The sequence below is a fragment of the Homarus americanus genome, unplaced genomic scaffold (assembly GCF_018991925.1).
Source record: "Homarus americanus isolate GMGI-L3 unplaced genomic scaffold, GMGI_Hamer_2.0 scaffold56333, whole genome shotgun sequence".
NCBI lineage: Eukaryota > Metazoa > Arthropoda > Malacostraca > Decapoda > Nephropidae > Homarus > Homarus americanus.
The window spans coordinates 11,168,486-11,174,380 of NW_024734940.1; the positions used below are offsets into that span (position 1 = coordinate 11,168,486).

General features: G+C 40.6%; 1 pseudogene; it reads left to right on the forward strand.

Annotated features, from left to right (window-relative positions):
* The window catches only part of LOC121870644, a 7,671-nt pseudogene extending 5,029 nt beyond the window's left edge, over positions 1-2,642 (forward strand).
* The last annotated feature ends 3,253 nt before the right edge of the window (positions 2,643-5,895 follow it).

Here is a 5,895-nt window from a genome sequence, read left to right on the forward strand (position 1 = left end):
GATATTATTACATACACTGTATATTATTACATATATATTGCTACATATTATTACATACATATATATATACAGTATGATATATATATATATATTAATATATATATTATATATATATATATATATATTATTATAATTTTCTTGTAATGTAGATCATGTTAAACATACCCTGACATACCTCTGCATCATAAGTTGTCTACTCCCCATAGACCTTCTAATGTTAGTGTAGGGAGTCTTCATTTCAGTCTTTCTTTTTAAGCTCACTTTTAATGATTATCTTCAACTTGAATTTTTCAACGTGTAGTACAGATATTGGATGGTTTGGACAAGAGATAACTAATTACTGTACTCTATTGCTGCTACAGCTACTACTGTACAAGGTTAACTAAAAAGATGACAGCATATAATTCTTATAAACATTCATATCATACAGCATTCGCACCGAACATGCTACAGTACTCGATTAACTTACTTGAAAAGAACACAGGAAATAAAAGAAATTTCATTAGATTAATATGAGACATTGAATAATAAAATGACAAATGACATTAATTTTAACAAATTTGAGTATGGAAGTCCTTTCTATTAATGTTTATTATTTTATTTTTTATTTTTACTACTCATTCGGGTGGTTGGTCTTGTGAACGGGATGTTTGGTTCACACTCAGGATGGGATGGAGAAAGGAAACTCACAATGTGCTCTCTGTATACATGTTGTATTGGATGTACAATGCAGCTTGGTGCTGGGAAGTGGCAGCGTGGTTTCAAGCGTGATGTAGAGAGAGCTGGTTGGTGAGGGTGCTCAGAGGAGGACCAGCTTGTGGGTCGCCATGCTCGGCGGGAGCGAGGGCCGCCAGGCAGCGGCGGAGGAGGTGGTGTAGCTTGCTGCGGCTGTAGCTAGAAGAAGAGGGAGGGCACCACGAGGTCAGGTCTTAAATAGCGGGGATAGCGGCTTAGTAGTTGACCTCCGTGATGTATGGCGGCGCTGGTTGACCAAAGACCACGAGGCATACACTGAGGAAATCGCGGGGTCGGCTACTCAGCGACAAACAGCGTTTGTAGGGAGAAACCACTACAGTCTATCCAGTGTTAGTACAGGAGGAAATCAGACTTTGGGAAACCTGTGATGTTTGGTAGGGTCACAATGGATAATACCCTACTCATGTGTTTGGGCTGAGGCTCGAACCCTTGACATTTTGGTGAGGGATATTCGCATTGCTGTTGGACCTCCAACACTTAATGATTTATCTGGTCTTCACAGCACCAACATCAAAATGTGTGACGACGAAGTTGCAGCTCTAGTTGTGGACAATGGCTCCGGCATGTGCAAGGCTGGTTTTGCCGGGGACGACGCTCGCGCTGTCTTTCCCTCCATTGTAGGCCGAATTCGACATCAGGTTTGTGTAACAATTTAGTGTAACCTACATAAATAGAGGTGGAAAAACGTTTGAAAGATATAAAATGATAGAACTTAGCAAACCCACTTTCTAATGTTTTCTTTTCTTCTTTTTTTGATATTCTTCCCCAGGGCGTGATGGTGGGTATGGGTCAGAAGGACTCATATGTGGGTGACGAGGCTCAGAGTAAGCGCGTGGTATCCTAACCCTCAAATATCCCATTGAACACGGTGTTGTTACCAACTGGGACGATATGGAAAAGATCTGGCATCATACCTTCTACAATGAGCTGCGTGTAGCACCTGAGGAACACCCAGTTCTATTGACAGAGGCCCCTCAACCCTAAAGCCAACCGTGAGAAGATGACTCAGATCATGTTTGAAACCTTCAACACTCCCAAGAATGTATGTGTCAATCCAGGCTGTGCTCTCCTTACGCCTCTGGTCGCACTACAGGTATTGTATTAGACTCTGGTGATGGTGTGTCACACACTGTTCCTATCTATGAGGGATACGCCTTCCTCATGCCATCCTGCGCCTAGATTTGGCTGGTCGTGACCTGACAGATTACTTGATGACGATCCTGACCGAGCTGGATACACCTTCACAACTACTGCTGAACGAGAAATTTACCGTGACATCAAGGAGAAACTCTGTTACGCCTCGACTTTTTGAAGAGAGATGGCAACTTCAACCCAGTCTTCTTCACTTGAAAAGTCTACTAACTTCCCGACGGTCAAGTTATCACTATCGGTAATGAGAGGTTCCGCTGCCCAGAGGCTCTCTTCCAGCCTCCCTTCGATGGAAAATGCTGTATTCATGAAACTACTTACAACTCCATAATGAAGTGCGACGAGATATCCGTATGACCTTTACGCCAACACAGTTCTGTCTGGTGGCACCACCATACCCTGGAATTGCTGACAGGATGCAGAAGGAAATCACTTCCCTGGCACCATCCACCATGAAGATCAAGATCATTGCACCCCCAGAGCGCAAGTATTCAGTATGGATCGGTGGTTCCATCCTGGCTTCCCTCTCCACCTTCCAGCAGATGTGGATCAGCAAGCAAGAATATGACGAATCTGGTCCATCTATTGTCCATAGGAAGTGCTTCTAAGACTTACACATGTTTTGATTATTGGTAAATGATGCACTGTACAGTAGTGTATCTGTATTTGCTTTTTTAAAATTGTTGTTGTATTGAACATGAACGTACTGATATGGAAATAAAGGTTTTCGTAAAGTATCTCGTATTTCATTAAATTTCATGCTACCATAAATTTGTAGTAATTGTGAATGCAAATGCATCTATAATTAGATATTTATGATATTGTTTAGATTCCTTTCTTTTGAGTTCACTGTATACTGTACAGTAGGGTTGCTATGTCTGAACATTAAAAAAGAGGAGCCCCGAAGACATCCCTCCCCACCCGCCCGGCACACACAGGCTAATATACAACATACATGGTATAGAAATCTTAAAAAAAAATTACCTTGCTTAAGGCCACCATTCCCTTAGCTGCAGTTTTTTCCACTGTGTGTGTGACTTGATGTGCCCATGCATACTTTTCTGTAGATCGGTTCTTTTTCAGTATTGGCTGATTGCTCTTTGAAAGGTATAGAAGTCACTGCAAGGTGTTTCTCGAAGTCGTACTGTACAGCCAGAATGCCTTTCATTGTTTCAACACTCAATTTGTTCCTTTCCTTTGTCCATTGACTTTGCATCAGTGAAAACTCTTTCTACATTTGCATTGTGAGATGATATAGCAAAGAAGAATTGTGCAATTTTAGCAATTCTGAGTGGCATTCAAAGTTCTTTGATTTTTCAAAGTATCTGGTCAACTTTTATGTGTTAGCAGATTACTAAATTCTTCATCACTCTTGTAATTTTCACAAACTGCTTCAGGTTACTAACTTGGTCAAACACTTCATCAACTTCTACCCCCTTATCAATCAAATATTTGACAGCTAAGTTGACAACAACCATGTATGCAGCAAGTGACTTATCAGCTGACGAAAACTGAACGAGATCTCTATGGTTTCCACCTTCCTTCTCTCTCTCTTCCGTCATTACAGTTTCATGTTTTTTCCCGTGGAGAAAATGATGGATGCTGAAATTCCGGACTTTTGAAGAATTTTAAAAATTCCTTCCGGATGAAGATTTCGAGACCTAAATGGAGGACATGTCCGAAAAATACGGACGTATGGCAACCCTACTGCACAGCATATACAGTACCAGGTTAAATATTTTGCTTGTTCTGACATATTTGTCAATGTACACTAAGTTAGAAGTGGTAACCAACAACTAGTTTTATTCCTGTCAATGTATTTTTCATCTCATAACACACTGGGCACATTAAAACATACACTTAGAGCTCATTTTGACTAGGTTGTATGTATTAAGTAAATGTGTCGGAATAAAAAAAAATATGGAAGATATGCCTAGTTACACAGCAAAAGTTTGGTAGAGAAAAACAATGTCTGTGACACATCAGGCTGTTAGAAGAAAATTCAAGTCACATAATTATATTAATATATCTATAGTCTAGTTACTCTGTTAGCTACCTGACATGATTAAGTAAATTAACAAAAACGTCAATTTCACTGAAGTTTACAGTACTGCAAGTCCAGAAAACTGTGAGGGCAAACTTTTTCTGAGTAAGAGTTGTGAACTCTTGGAACAATCTGCCAGAAAGTGTTGTGACGGCACCGAGTCGAAGTTCTTTCAAGACCAGACTTGACCAACACTGGAGCAGGTTCAGGTACATTCAGGAGCCAGTGCATGCCCAGTACCTGCCAACAGTGCATAACAGAGAGCCAGTACATGCCTAGCACTTGCCAACAGTGAGTTACAGAGATGTGACCGATCGCCCAAGATTAACGAGCCGATCAGTGGTGAAGAGGATAAAAGTAAAGTATAGATGTGCAGATGATGCAATCATGGATCTATAGAATAAAATTCTGCCAACTAATGAAAATAAACAAAATCTTATTAGCAGCTTTAAGTAAGTTGTGTAACCACGTGGTCATACCTGACGACATCAACTTCATGCTCAGAATTTTCCAGTCATTTATGCACAAAGATCTTAAGTCACACTAAGTGCTTAAGTTCTCTAATATGAACACTGATAATCAGAATAATCTGTCTCGAGAATGAACGTGTCATACCCTAGGATCATTCATGCGTTAACTTAGGTTGAACTTTTCACTGTTTGGGTTGACCAGCCCCCAAGAAATCATGACATAAAGTACAATACTGGTAATCTGTTTTTTCAGTTTGATATGCAGTACATTGACATATGCAAAGGAAGAGTGTAGAAGAGCTGAAAAGGAGTTCCAGAGGCTGGTTGCAAACGAGATCAAGTCAAACCCAAAGGCGTTTTACTGCTATGCAAAGTCAAAATTAAAAACCCGAGTAGGAGTATTGGATCTGAGGCTTGAAGATGGTAGCTACGCAGATTCTGACCAGGATAAAGCCGAGGCATTGAACAGCTTATTTTCCTCGGTGTTCACAAGAGAGGATGTGATTAACCTTCCTGCTTTGAGGACAGACGGTTCGACTAGCACTGACTCACATTGAGTCCCAGCCCTGACATGGTGCATCCCAGAGTGCTAAGAGAGTTGTGTAATGAGCTTGCCGAGCCCCTGAAGATCCTGTTCTGTAAAAGCCTGGATGAACAAAAGGTCCCCAGTGATTGGAAAATGGCTTATGTGAGTCCTATCTTCAAGAAAGGTTATCGTCACTCCACGAACAACTATAGACCAGTGAGCCTGACCAGCATAGTACAGAGTATGTAATTCAATGAAACAAAAAATAGTAAAAGGGCGAGTCACTGTGGTGAAGTGTGTCGGAGAATTCTCGCAATACAGTAAATGCTGTACTGATAAGCAGATATTGTTTATTGGAGGCAACTAAGGTTTAGAAGAAAGGCAATAGGACAGCAGATGCAAGCACAGCAATGCAAAAAGAAGAGAGACTGGGTGAAGCATAAAAGTTACAGTTATATACTTGTTGCAGTAACAAAGCATTGCTTCTCACTATCCATTGCACTGCTGAGTAGAAAGGTGATGACTCGTACTCAAAAATTAAAAGGGTGATAAGTACAGTGCAGGGGCTATTAGTTGTGAGTTGATCGGCACCTGCCAGGCAGTGTGGACTGTTAAATAAAGTTGAGTGGACAATTAAAACTGGATGTTCAGCTAAATTATGTCTACTGTATATGGTCAATAACAAATTCCCTTTAAATTATGCCTAGCTCTCAATATTCATCTATATACAGTTCAGTGCTGTATCTTAAGGCCACCAATTACACTTAAAACCTTTTAACCAGCACCCCAGTTATCTTAAAGCTGTATTGTACATCACAGTTTGTATTCAGCAAAACTAATCACCGAGACTCCTGCATTACCTCATTTCTAAGCACTGGCAGATCTAGGATTTCTCATTAGGGAAACACTTGCAGTTCCAGCTGGCAGAGATGAAGACAAGTATCTCTTAT